Here is a 13,601-nt window from a genome sequence, read left to right as displayed (position 1 = left end):
TGAAAACTCACAAATCTTTAGGCTCACATGGTTCTGTGACAGCTATATAGATTTCAAACCAAACTCAATTATGTACCTGCCTTTAATGGTCCATAAAGTTTCTTTCTTTTTTTTCTTTCTAAAGGTTTCAATCAGAGATTTAACCTGAAGCCTGTGTTGGGAGTCCTTAGACACCAAACTGGTCCTTAGCAGGCCATATCCCTCCTCACTAGATGAGGAGTGCTGGGGCCCATGGAACTTGCCTTTAGAGTGACCAACTTATTAGAGAATTGATCAGAGACACAGCCATACTGAACAAAATAACGACAGCAACAATGGTAATAATAATGATGCACAAGATATTATTAATGTATCGCTAAAATATGAAAGTGTGTTCCTTGGCCTGATGGCTCAGTTGGTTAGGGTGTTACCCCATACACCAGAAAATGCCTGGTTTGATTCCAGACACATGCAGGAGGCAACTGATTGATGTTTCTCTCTCATACATTAATGCTTCTCTCTCTTTCCCTTCCTTTTTAAAATCAGTTTTAAAAATAAATAAATAGCCGGGACCAGTTTGGCTCAGTAGCTAGAGCATCGGCCTGTGGACTGAAAGGTCTCAGGTTTGATTCCAGACAAGCACATGTGCCTTGTTTGCGAGCACATCCCCAGTGGGGATTGTGCAGGAGTTAGAAACATTTCTCATCGATGTTTCTAACTCTTTATCTTCCTCTCTGTAGAAAATCAATAATATATATATATATATATATATATATATATATATATATATATATATAATTTTTTTTAAGAGTATTCATTTCAGCTCTTATGGGGGGGGAGGGGTCATGTGAATATTTCACTTTTCTTTTAATCAATCGTTTGATGCATGATCAGAAATGGGATTTGTAACATCCTGATGAAGGACTTCTAAGGTCAGGGGACTTTGATTGCTAAAAGCAGGACAGATTTAGGCAAACCAATGTATTCAGCCTATTTGCTCTCCATTAACCCACAGCCTCTTCACTACCACTGCTTTCTAGAGCATATTGTGCATACCTGGGACTCCAGAATCCCAAGACTGTTTTTAGAACCTGCATAGTCCTCTCTCCTGTGTTTTCTCCTGATTGGTATTGATTTTCCTGGGCTCATAGTAAGTGTGTAGGGAGGGGGCTATTTGCAGGTATGTGGTTGGAGCTTAGCCAGGTGGCTGGATGTCTGCAAGCATGGTGGAGCAGTCCCTGGAAGTATGTGCCATGTGAACTGGGAAGAATGCGTGTAGACCTGAGATTGACTGTCTTCATGTCTCCATGAAATTCTAAGGAGTCTGAGAATTTTAACTTGAATATGGAGTCTCAGGTAATAATGAAAGTATCTTTTTTAAGGTAAGTTGCTAGAACACATTTTATGTAATAACTAGGATCCTGGTGCATGAAATTCATATACAGAGGGAGGTGTCCCTCAGCTTGGCTTGCACCCTCTCCAATCTGGGACCCCTCAGGGCTATTCAACTGACAGCAGTAGGACATCCCTCTTGTAGTCCAGGACCACTGGCTCTTAATCACTCACCTGCCTGCCTGCCTAATGCCTCCAACAGCCCTCCTTTGCCAATACGGTCACCCCCAATGGTCCTCCCCTGCCAGCCTGGTTGCCCCCAATGGCCCTCCCCTGCTGGCCAGTTTGCTCTCAACTGCCCTCCTGCCATCCTAGTTGCCACAAATTTCCCTCCCCTGCTGGCCTGATCACCCCTAACTGCCTCTGCCTTGGCCCCCACCACTAGGGCTTTGTCTGGAAGGAAGTTGGATGTCCAGAAGATGGCCAGTTGACCATGTCTAATTAGCATATTGCTCTTTTTATTAGTATAGACTAGAGGCCTGGTGCACAAAATTTGTACACCAGGGGGTGGGGGGATCCCTCAGCCCAGCCTACAATGATGCCAGTGTCGCCCACCCCATCCAACCTCTGGCCAGAGGCCCACCAGCCCACCCACCTGCCTGCCCTCCCTCCGAGGGCTGGGGTGCACAGAACAATGGGGCTGGTCACCAAGTCAATGCCACCCCAGTTTCTTGCATATTCTGGCCTGTGGAGGGAGGGAGGACACCTCCATATTTGTGATAGAGTGACAGTTAATTTGCATATTACCCTTTTATTAGATAGGATGTTCTAGCTTGATTTATAATTTTTAGATAAGTATAGAAATGGCTTTTGGATGTTTATCTGTACTTTACCCGAGACCTTAACTAACATCAGGGGTGGGGATTGCCTATCTGTCTCATGTCAGAAAAATATGAACTTTTTAAGTCTGCCTTCTGACCAGCAGAGGGCAATAGAAACCTGTAATATACTTCACCAATCTCCAAGCAAGGCCTGGATTCCCCACTTATCTGAGACACAAATACTTTCTTATTTTTTTAAACTATCTCTTTTTCTACAATAAAACTGGGAAGAATCTTGAAAGGTTATTATCCAGAGCCCTACCTCCTGATAGCACCACACTAAATCAACCCAGATAGATCTGTCTATGCCCAAAAGCAAATCATATATCATTTACTTATACATTTCAATAGGGATATTCTGGGTGATAAAATGGTAAATAATTTGTATTCCTCTTTTTATATGTTTCTTTATTAGAAAGAAAACCACTAATTTGTGTGTTTTTAAGAGTTGGAGGGGAATTCATTCTACATCAGTGACCAGAGTTATCAGAGAATTTTTACTGTCAGGGAAGCTTAAATGTTGCCAAATGGTGAAAAGATTAGTAACAGGACTAAACATGGAAAGAAAGATCACATAAATATTATTAACAGAAAAAGCCAAATAATTGCCCTGGGCTTAGAAAGAGATCACTTGGGGTTTTGTTTACAAGAAAATACAAATGTTATCACTGATTAAATATTTCTCTACCCATTGCCCTCCTCACACCCCTGCCAACTCTATTATACTCAGCCATGTATGACTCCTGTGAAATGCCTACTATCATAAGAGTCCAGTTATGTAGTTTGCACATGCAAATAGATAGTTCACTTAAAAACATCCTATTGTGATAATAAGTGAAATTATATTCAATCCTTGGAAGGAAAACTATGGTTGGACTGAGATACCAAATGGAATGGGAAATGTGATATCTAACTAATCTGCTCATTGTTACCAGGTTCAGCCTTATTTTAAAATACAGAACAAGCATTAAAAAACAAAAACAAGTTTAAAGAGTCCTTATCCTCTCCCTTGTACATTAATTCCCCGTGATTATAAACACAATGAACAGAAAATTTAAATTTTTAATATGAAACTAATGAAAACAACAAATCTAGACTATATATTACACAATCTCCCTTAGCACAAAGCAAACATAAATTTAAGACCATAAATATCTTCTACTCACAACATTCCTCCTTTTTAGTCACTTGCCTGGGTACAAATTTCAGTTCCTCCATCCAACATATTTGTAACATCTTTGTGTGACCATTATAGGGTAATAAGAAAATTTACATTATAGGTAATGGTAATTATATTAGTTAATATATGTGAAGTATTTAGACCAGTATATATAAATATAGCAAACATTATATAACTACTAGAGGCCTGGTGCATGAATTAATGCACTGGTGGGGTCCCTCAGCATGGCCTTCACCCTCTCACAATACAGGCCCCTTTGGGGAATGTTGGAGAGCCTGTTTTGGCCCAATCCCCACAGGCCAGCCCAAGGGATGGCACTGGTGCACAAATCTGTGCACTAGGCCTCTAGTATGCATATACCATGTCTCCCTCCCCCTCCAAAAAAAAAAAGACATCCTCTGAAAATAAGACCTACTTACAGGTTTCCTTCTGAGTGAAATATAAGGCATCCTCTGAAAATAAGGCCCCCTAGGCTCTGTTTCAGAATGAAAATTAATTTATTGTAAGCTTTGTGAAATCTAAACTGCAAGAAGTTGTGACTTGAGTGAAGAATTCATGGGAGAAAATCACTGACAGTTACATTGCAAATGCACTGCGAGCAGGCTACCTTGACAAGAAGTACTCATTTAAAGACAGTGCTATTGCTAAACATGAGAGATTTGGTCCACTGATTCTGAAAGAAATGGAGTCACAAGAAATTCACCAGGAAATTCAGGAATTGGATTATTATGATGATGTTCCAGAAGATGATGACATGATTGTCATTGAATAAATGAGTAAATTCTTGATACTGTAGGATTCACAGTTTGTCTGGTTTGTGTTGACAACTACTGTACTACCGTACCATATACATGTAATAAATTTCCTTTATTTTCATTTAACAATAAATGTGTACCGTATTCTTCTTCATGGAAAAATAAGACATCCCCTAAAAATAAGACCTAGCGCATCTTTGGGAGCAAAAATTAATATAAGACACTGTCTTATTTTCGGGGAAACAGGGTAAAATCTTTGGTTAATCTCTTACCACCCTCCCCCTTATCCCCTTCACTCTGAAATTTATCAGTTTGTTCCATATTTCCATGCCTGTGTGTTGAGCGCCTGCCCCTGGCGGTCATTGCACATCATAGCTACTTGCCAGTAGGCTGGTCGCTTAGGCTTTTATATATATAGATTTTCTGTGATTATTATTACTATTCTTAATTGTCAGGGACTGTTAGAAACACTGTTGTGCAGTGTGAAAGGAAAGTTTGCTTTCTTAAATCCAAGGCATAGTCATCAAAGAGTTCCACTCATTTATGCTCTCTTGGGCTTTATCTGGAAGGGAAAATTTGTGATCTAATGACCCCAAAAGAAGGCCTTTATAAACATTAAGAAATTTTTATAGTATAACATTCTCTTCTTTTTAGAGAAACATTTTTTCTGATACTGTTTGATTACTGTCAAGTTCAAGCTGCCGCAACTTCTCCAATCCCATTCCTAAATTCTAAAGGCCACGAAACATCTCATTTTAAAATCAAACTAAAGGCATGTTAGTGTTGTGAGACCATATAACACTGTTTGAGAAAAGTGAAGCTACTATAAGTTTTTAAAAAATAATCAGGACTACAGTTTACTGAGCTAAAGACTCAGAAGCATGTTGGCTGACAGGATTGGTTAAGCTATAAAATATCTGAAGCTTAGCTTCCACACCTCTAATCTCTCCTTTTTGTGCTGACAATCTCCCATTTGGTGACATCTATCAGGAGAATGTTATATTTTATATAATCAAAAATCCCCAAAGATAGAAGTTTGTTTCTCCCTCATGTTTTAAATTACCCAGGGTGAAATGGTGACTCCATAGAGTCATTAATAAGTCAAGTTGCTCTTTCTCTGCCTGGATATCCTCTGGAGGTTGCTTCACCTCATGATTTAAGATGGATGCTGAAGCTTCAGCCTTTGTATCCACCTTCCAGGTCACGGGATGGAAGAGGTGAAAGAAGGACAACGTTCTCCTTTTTTGAGAAGACTTCCAAGAAGTCCCTTTCATATAATTTGCTTTCTATTGGCTCTATACAATATCACCTCATAGCCTTCCTAGGTACAATGGATATGGGTAAATGTAGCCCTTTAATAGAACAGTCATACAGTGGCAAAAAACAGAATTCTGTCCAAAAAAGGGGAAAAGAGGCTGACTGCATATTGAGGTAGGCAATAAAATTCATTTTTATTACAACTTCCTTATGAGTACAATTTTCTCAGTAACCTTTATGTTTCTCAAAATCTTTTCTCAGAAAGAAATCTAAAACTCATTCCATTGCATAAGAGATAGTAAAGTATGAGAGTATTCACTCTACTTAAGGAACTAGAACTTTAATAGCATTAAAGCTTTAAATATAGTCAATGCTAATAAAATGTCAAGGGAAGGAGAAGGGAATAAAAGGAGCAGAGGCAATGTTTGATAGAACTGAGAATGCCATCACAGCACACAGGCAACTCACACTTCAGTCAGTCAGCTTACACTAAAAGTTGTAACATTATCTTCAACTTGTAGTTGTATTGATATGGAGAAAGTCCTGTGAATATATCTGCTCTCACATTAGGAGAAATTCTACCTGTTTTCATAGTGAGGAGTAAATTCTTTAAATGAATTGATTCCATAAGTTTAGAACAGTCTGTAACTGAAACTTTAGCCCTACATCAGAATTTCCTGGAAATAGATAAAGCACAGTAGGTTTGGGGTTCAACCTGAGAGTCTTTTTTTCTTTATTTTAAAAAAATATATTCTTATTGATTTTGGATAGAAAGGGAGAGGTAGAGAGAGAGAAAAACATCAATGGTGAGATAGAAGCATTATCCGCTGCCTCCTGCTTGCCCCCTTCATGTGCCCTGACCAGGAATCAAACTGTGAACTCCTGTGATGCTGTCCAGGTGAGAATTTGCTTTTCTAAGAAGTTCCCAGGTGATGGCATTACAAGCTAAAGGGAGAACCACTAGTTTATGCTGTTTTCTTCTTCCTCATGTTATCAAAGGCACCATCCACCACTACCTGTAACTCATTATACACTTAATGAAAGAGAATTTTGTCTTCTGAAAGGGGAAATCTTACATTCTTTATAATCATTTGAATATGCAGCACAAAATACCTAAGTTGTTTTGGTGATTCACATACTCATCCCTCAAAAACACATGCAGAAAAGTGTTTGCATATGCTACAAAGGGTGTATTTCTTTTGATTCATCTTTTGCACCATTAAGTTTCAACAGAAATGGAAAACAAAATCAAGTTTCAGGAACAAGGCAGTGCTATTGTTAATAAAGGACAGAATAAAATTCAAGACAGCTTGAGCCAAAAGACACAAGAAAGAAGATGGATAGTTTCCTCAAAATGGCAAAATCCCAAATCAATTGCTGACTATGATTTTATCAGAGAGAAGATTGGTTCTCAGTCTTGAACTGAAACTAGTTTGATGTGTGTTTTAAGTGAAGTTAAAATTAATGAATAAAATATTTCTTTGAAAGTTAGTGAGAATAGACAGAGCTGGGTAATGTTTAAAATATACCAGGATTCTTCTGCAAATAAATATACACTATGTATCTAAATTATTATATTACTCCTCTCCGCCTGCCCACCTTAGGCACAGTGCATCATCTCACTGAGCCTCATCACCTTCAATGGTGAAGTCAGTGTGCTGGACTGGATGATCTCTAAGGTCACTCTCTTTTCTAACATTCGATGACCTGGTCCTATGCTGAGCACATGGGGAGTTAGTTCTATTAGTAAAATGAATCAAGGATTATTCTAGCCTCTAGTTTCTTCATTGCCATTTAGGCTGGATTCTGCCTACTTGCATTAAACATAGGCAACGTTTATGACAAAAAGAATCTATATATATAAAAGCCTAAGCCACCGGCCGAATGGCTGACCAGCTAACTGGCCAGTAGCTATGACACTCACTGACTACCAAGGGGCAGATGCTCAGTGCAGGAGAAGAAACCACAGGCATAGAAACATGGAACAGACCTGAAGAATCTCAGAGGAACGTGGATGGGGGAGGGCAGGAAGAGATTAACCAAAGATCTTATATGTTACTAGAGGCCCTTGGCCTGACCTGCAGGATTGGGCCGAAACTGGCCCTCCAACATCCCCTGAAGGGTCCTGAATTGTGAGAGAGTACAGGCCAGGCCAAGGGACCCCCATTAGTGTGCAAATCCATGCACCGGGCCTCTAGTGATATCAATAAACCAACTAATCATACTTTAACAATGAGGTTTATTAGAGAAATCCACCTTCTTCTTTACCTGAAACATCCAGCTCCCAACTATTAGCTCCATTATGCAAGTCCTCATTATACCATGGCCATCTGCTCTTTCTAAACAATATCACATTTGAGCCACGATTGAGATTTTAAATCATGTTATCTTAAACTCTTCATAATTTATGATAATTAACTAAGTCAATCTGCCTCCTGCTTGTTCCCTACATGTGCCCTGACCAGGAATTAAACTGTGACCTCCTGTGATGCTGGCCAATCTATTTCCTTCCATTCTACCCAGAAAGCTTGAAATTTTCTCAGCACATCCCCTTTCTGTTTTTTCCTACACATCCTTAAAGACTCAGTTCAGATTTTGACTCCAGGAGGACATTCCTAGGCCACTCTTCTTCCCCACCTCCTGCCCACCTATACGCTGCCTAACACCTTGGTCTTGCTGACATGATTGAACTTCTCTTGGAGTACTTGTGATGATATGTACTCTAAATGTTTCCTTCACTCAACTCTAAGCTTCATGAAGTCACCTCTGTATTCCCTATGCCAAGCCTGGGTTGTGCTCAGTAAATATGCTTTGAATGAGGAATGAATAAGCTCAGAGGTTATATGAAGAGAGCCTGTTAGAAGTGGTATCATCAATGTAACCACTATGTTACAGGGGAAAACAGCTATCTTACCAGGAAGCAGAAGTCTACTTGCCTCTATAGCACCAGCAGACTAGGACAAGCTATTTTTAACTAGTAAAATATTATTTTTTATTTATATAAAGCCGAGCTATGAACCCTGAGTAATATAGGGCACACACACCACCATCATAATAATGATGTGTGTAATTTATGAAAGGCTTTCACAAATATGATTTCACTTAATTTTGATGACAGGTTTTTACCCAATTTGTTTAGTAAAGAAAACAATGATCTAAGGAATTAGGTTACTCATCCAAGCTCATGAGCACAGTACGTGACCCAGATTTTTTGGTCCCCGAATGCAATGGTCTCTGTATTGTTCTTTCACAATGTATTTATTAAAGGAGAAACAATTTCCAAAACTGTATGTATGTCGTCTGGTGGAGAGAGAGAGAGGAGTTTGTTGAAGGCAAGCCTGTCTCAGTTCCTCCTAAATGGCTTAAAGAGGATTCAGTCCTTTAGCCTCAGCCTTTAGTAGCTTTTCTTCCCGTCCCAATGCTTCATCTCTGAACTTCTGTGCCAATCTAGCAGCGGAAACCCAGACACACAGGATCCCACAGTGATGGTCCTAATTGGCAGATCTTCATTAATGGCTTTGGGCAGAGATTTCCCCTCCAGTGAATCATCCTTCAATCACAAGTGAGTCAGGCTATTTAACTCTAATCTTTAATTCATACTTCATAAACAGCTTTACTAACTTCCAAAGTCTTTAATTAAAAGTCTGAGGCAATGGCAACAGCAATGCAAGGAGTCCCCTTGCAGAGCATAAAGAGAGGAAAATGAAAGCAGGTGTTGTTTTTTGCTCTTGGTAGAAATTACCATTAATATAGTATCTCCTTCTCCGCCTCCATCTTTCTGGTCACCTCCAGCGTTTCTCATGATGATGGAGAAATACAAAGTGCATTTGCAATCTGCCCTCTTATCTCTGGGATTAACCCAGAGTCTGAAGTCACCATAAATAACAGTGATGGAAGCATTCCACAGGTGTGGCATTGAAATATCCTCCCCAGCTTTTAGCTGGAGAAAGAAAAAGAGGATTTGATTTGGGGCCTCTTTTGTGCCCTCATTGAAACCATAATGATATCACAGAGCTATACACCAGGACTCTTCTGTCCAAAGGATACGGAAGGTTCGACTGTCCCAAGCATAGAAGATCCTGGATTGAGATTTTCAGCAATGCTGTTAAAGAGCTCATGATTGGATCTTAACTTACAGTGAAGGTATTGGAGCACTGTCAACATCGAAGCTTTAACATAAGGCATAGTAAAATAATTCAGTTGTTTTAATTATTTAAATTAAAGAGGTAAAAACAATGGAGACTTCATTTTATGCTTCCAAACTAAGGACATAGTTCAAATACCAGATTCTCAGATCATTCATTTCTAAACCAACTTTTACATATACAGGGTGGGGCAAAAGTAGGTTCACTGTGATGAGTACACAAAACACAGTTTCTTCTCATATTACTATTACTTATCATTATTTTCCATATCAACAACTGACAATCTACTTTTGCCCATCTTGTATGTAGTCTCAAGGCATGTACTCAGAGCTGTTAGTCCACCCAGAAAGTCTAAAGATTAGTGAGGGTCATCCTGCCTTTCAGACACCAGCACTAACTCTGAGCCTTGTTTGGTACTTAGATACCATAAGCCTTGGGAATAAAATGATGAATTCATATTTGGTGTCACTACCAGGTAAAAGCTTCAAAGCATCAGTCACTTCATGCATAGTAAGCATTTTAATGGGACTTGCACTGTGGACTACATTCCTGGCTTACTCCTGTGCTATGTCACTTGTGGTTTTAAGGCAGCTGAAAGCTCTGCCAACATCCAGATTTCCAGTTTCTTTCCTGGTGGTGCTCAGAAAGATATATAGGCCGTCCAATCACAATCTGTTTTTCATTTCTTCCGGATCTAGGAGCTCTTTACTGCCACATAAGCATTCCTAGGGTTAACTGTTGTGTCCAGACAGTGCAGTGTGGTTGTAGGGAAATTCAGACCTCCTATTTTTTCTCCTTGGACCTTCCTTCCATGCAATTACCCTAATGTGGTATCTATGTCAACATCATTTTATGTGAGGCCTCCTCCATACATATCTCTCCTGGAAAAAATGCTGAAGTAATTTTTTTTGGTCTGCAGTGCCCTGCTCCATCCTGTTTCCTGTTCTGTAATCCTCTCAAACATTCTTGTGTTTTTATACTGAACTCCTCACTTCCCACAAGTCTGGCTCTATCTTACCAGTAAGAGCACCTTTCCACTCCCATTGGTATTTAGGATCAAGGTCAGAATGCCTTTTTTTTTTTTTTTTTTTTTTTTTTTCCATTTCCTTTTTTACCAGTGGGGCCAGTTCCAATTCTGCTGTCCACAAGTGTGGGTAGGTGACTTGGTCATATTTGGACATAGGACTCTATTACCTTGGCAACAAGACTACATACAGGCCCAATCAGAATCTTCTCTGACATCAGACATCAGGGTGCTTAGAAAAGTTTATGAAAATGTAGTTTTGGGGCTGGCTATAGAAGAAGCCTGTCTGAGGACAAAACTTACAAAAACAAGGAGCCAGTGTCAAGAGGGAAAAGGAAAAAGGGAGGAAAAGGGAGAGAGAGAGAGGGAGGAAGAAAAGAAGTGAGAGAGTGAAGGAGAAGGAGAGAGAGAGAAAGAGGATGAGAGAGAGAGAGAGAAGGGAGGGAGGGAGAAAGAGCACATAGAAGATATGTTCCAAGCTAATGTCAGCTCTACCCTTGAACTTTCCAGTTGCCTAAGCCAATACATTATATTAAATTAAAAAAAAAAAAACCTGAACACAATGAACTGCTGTCTACAGCTATTTGTCCTCACTGCCCACTAATCACCTGTCCTGGAATCTGTACCTGGCTTCTTTGTTTAACTTTGCTGATGTGACCTCAGAGTTCTTAACAGAATTTCACACTTGCAGATTTCCAGGTAAGGCATTATATTCTCCCTGGTGCTGAGCTGGCCATGTCCCTGGCTCAGTTTTTGCTGTATATTTACATTTTAGGGTCACACTCCTGATCTGCCAGCTACCACAGCTGCAGCCCATTTAAGCTTACCATACTTTCTGCATTTTGTCTAATTCCTTTCTTGGTTTTCTTTGCTAGTACCACTTGGCCGGAAGGCACACAGCAACTTTACAGATGACACGAAGAGCTGAGATTGGAAAGAAAACACCTTAACTGCAGGAGTATGTCCATATTCGTACTTCTCCTATACCTCTGCATTCGGAAACCCAAGACACTACAAAGGAATGCAGTGCCACAAGTCCCTGTGGTTTGAAGCTTTCCCAGCATTTATTAAGCAAAGCCATACTGAGTGATATTGATCATTTCCTGCTTTGTTCACATTCCCTTCTAAGAAAATCTGCTCTGTCTACAGTCCTGCCAACCTAATGGGCCATGTTTTATGCTGTGTCACCCAGTCCTCTTGAGACCCAGTGTCAAGAAGATGAAAGTAGAAAAGATAGAAACACCTAAATTTGAATATTTGACTTCACACTGAAGGAGGAACATTGTAAGACATCAAAGAAAGTCCATGACTCAACACCTTGACTCAGAAAATACAGCCTGAACATCTTGATTTTGAATATCTACAAAAAGCTCATTTCCCAAACCACACTGCATGAAAGAAATTAATATTCCCCAACCCAGATCCTGGTGCTTACCTAACTAGGCAACTCTCAGTCCCTTGCAACCAAAGGTAAACATCTAACAAATGGTATAAAAATGTAGCGCTTTCTTTATCAAATAAAAGTATAGTTCTGATTGCCCCGAAAGAGTAAAGCAGAGGTGGGGTGGCAGTGAGGGTGAGGATCTGTAATCATAAATGTGTAATTATGTTCAGCAGAAAGGAGAATCCAAATCAACTTTAACATAACTTGACTTAGACCTAAGAGAAGAAAGAGACAGGTAACTCTAGTTTCTGATCCCCTTTACCAATGCACATCTTCCAGGAAACTTTTTCTTACTGTTCTAAGGATGAGATGAATCATTTACATAAATGTTGCATATCACTTAGAATAAATTGGATGAAACCAAAACATAGTATAGTAAATAAAAGAGGGATTTCCTAAAAAGATATTAGGCATTTTGAAACTGAAGGAAAACTATATTTCCAGCTTTTCCAAAACTGTTTTCATAAACTTATAGACACACAAAAATTGCAAAGATAGTGTTGAAAAGGTCCATGTAACCTTCAGCCAGTTTCCCTCAATGGTAACATTTCATGTAATTATAGTATAATGTATTTAAATAGAAAACAGACATTGGGCATTGGTGTGGGTGTGTATATTTCTACAATTGTTTTATCTACTGTAGATCCATGCAACCACCACTACAGTTAAGTCACCACAAAGGGGTCTCTTTCAAACTTTTCTACAGTCATGGTCCCTCCCTCCTCTCCAACATCCTTAACCCCAGCAATCACTTTTCTGTCCTCCAGCTCTATAATTTTGTCTTTTCAAAACTGTTATATAATTGTAATCACACAGTCTGTGACCTTCTGAGATTGGCTTATTTTCGCTCAGCATTATGCCGTGGAGATCCATCAAAGTTGTTGATGTATGAATAGTTCATTTCTTCTGATTCCAAGACATTGATGGAGCACAGTTTGTTTAATCATCCACCTATTGTGGGGCATGTTAACTGTGCCCAATTCTTGGCTATTACAAATAAAGCTGCTGGGAACAATCATTGCACAGGTTTTTGTGTGGATCTCTTTTCAATTCTCTGGGATAAATGCCCAGGAGTATAATTTCGAGGTCATAAGGTAAATAGATGTTTAGTTTTGTGTGTATGTTTAAGAAACTGCCTGATTATTTTCCAGAGCGACTATATCATTTTACCTTTCCACTATCAACGTATGAGAAACCCAGCTTTTCTGCATCCTTGCCAGAATTTAGCATTGCCACTATTTTTAATTTTAGCCATTCTGGTAGGTATAAGGATACTTCTTTGTGGTCTTAATTTGCATTTCCATAATGGCAAATAATGTTGAACATCTTCTCAGTTCTTATTCGCCCACCATAAATCCTCTTGGATGAAATGTTTCTCTATACTTTGCCAAAGTGTTGCTAATAAAGATATAGTGAAGACCCAGGACACTTCTCACCACTGGGTGGTAATGAACTTTCCCACCTTAACATGGTGTCAGTGGAGACCATGTAGGAGCCTGGATTTCCACCACCACCTGTTTCTCTGTGCCAAGCCATGAGGAGAGCCAAGTGGAGAATCTATACCCAGTGAAAGAGTCCTTTCCCCTCACCATGACCTCACTGAG

General features: G+C 39.5%; 1 long non-coding RNA gene across 1 annotated transcript; it reads left to right on the top strand.

Annotated features, from left to right (window-relative positions):
* Positions 1 to 9,005: 9,005 nt before the first annotated feature.
* Positions 9,006 to 13,015, top strand: LOC123653283. Its single transcript, XR_006742998.1, has 2 exons — positions 9,006 to 10,039; positions 11,683 to 13,015. It is a non-coding gene; the product is annotated as an uncharacterized LOC123653283 (long non-coding RNA).
* Positions 13,016 to 13,601: the final 586 nt, after the last annotated feature.

Source organism: Pipistrellus kuhlii, unplaced genomic scaffold (assembly GCF_014108245.1).
Source record: "Pipistrellus kuhlii isolate mPipKuh1 unplaced genomic scaffold, mPipKuh1.p scaffold_m20_p_3, whole genome shotgun sequence".
Classification (NCBI taxonomy): domain Eukaryota; kingdom Metazoa; phylum Chordata; class Mammalia; order Chiroptera; family Vespertilionidae; genus Pipistrellus; species Pipistrellus kuhlii.
This window is presented reverse-complemented; position numbering and strand designations above follow the sequence as displayed.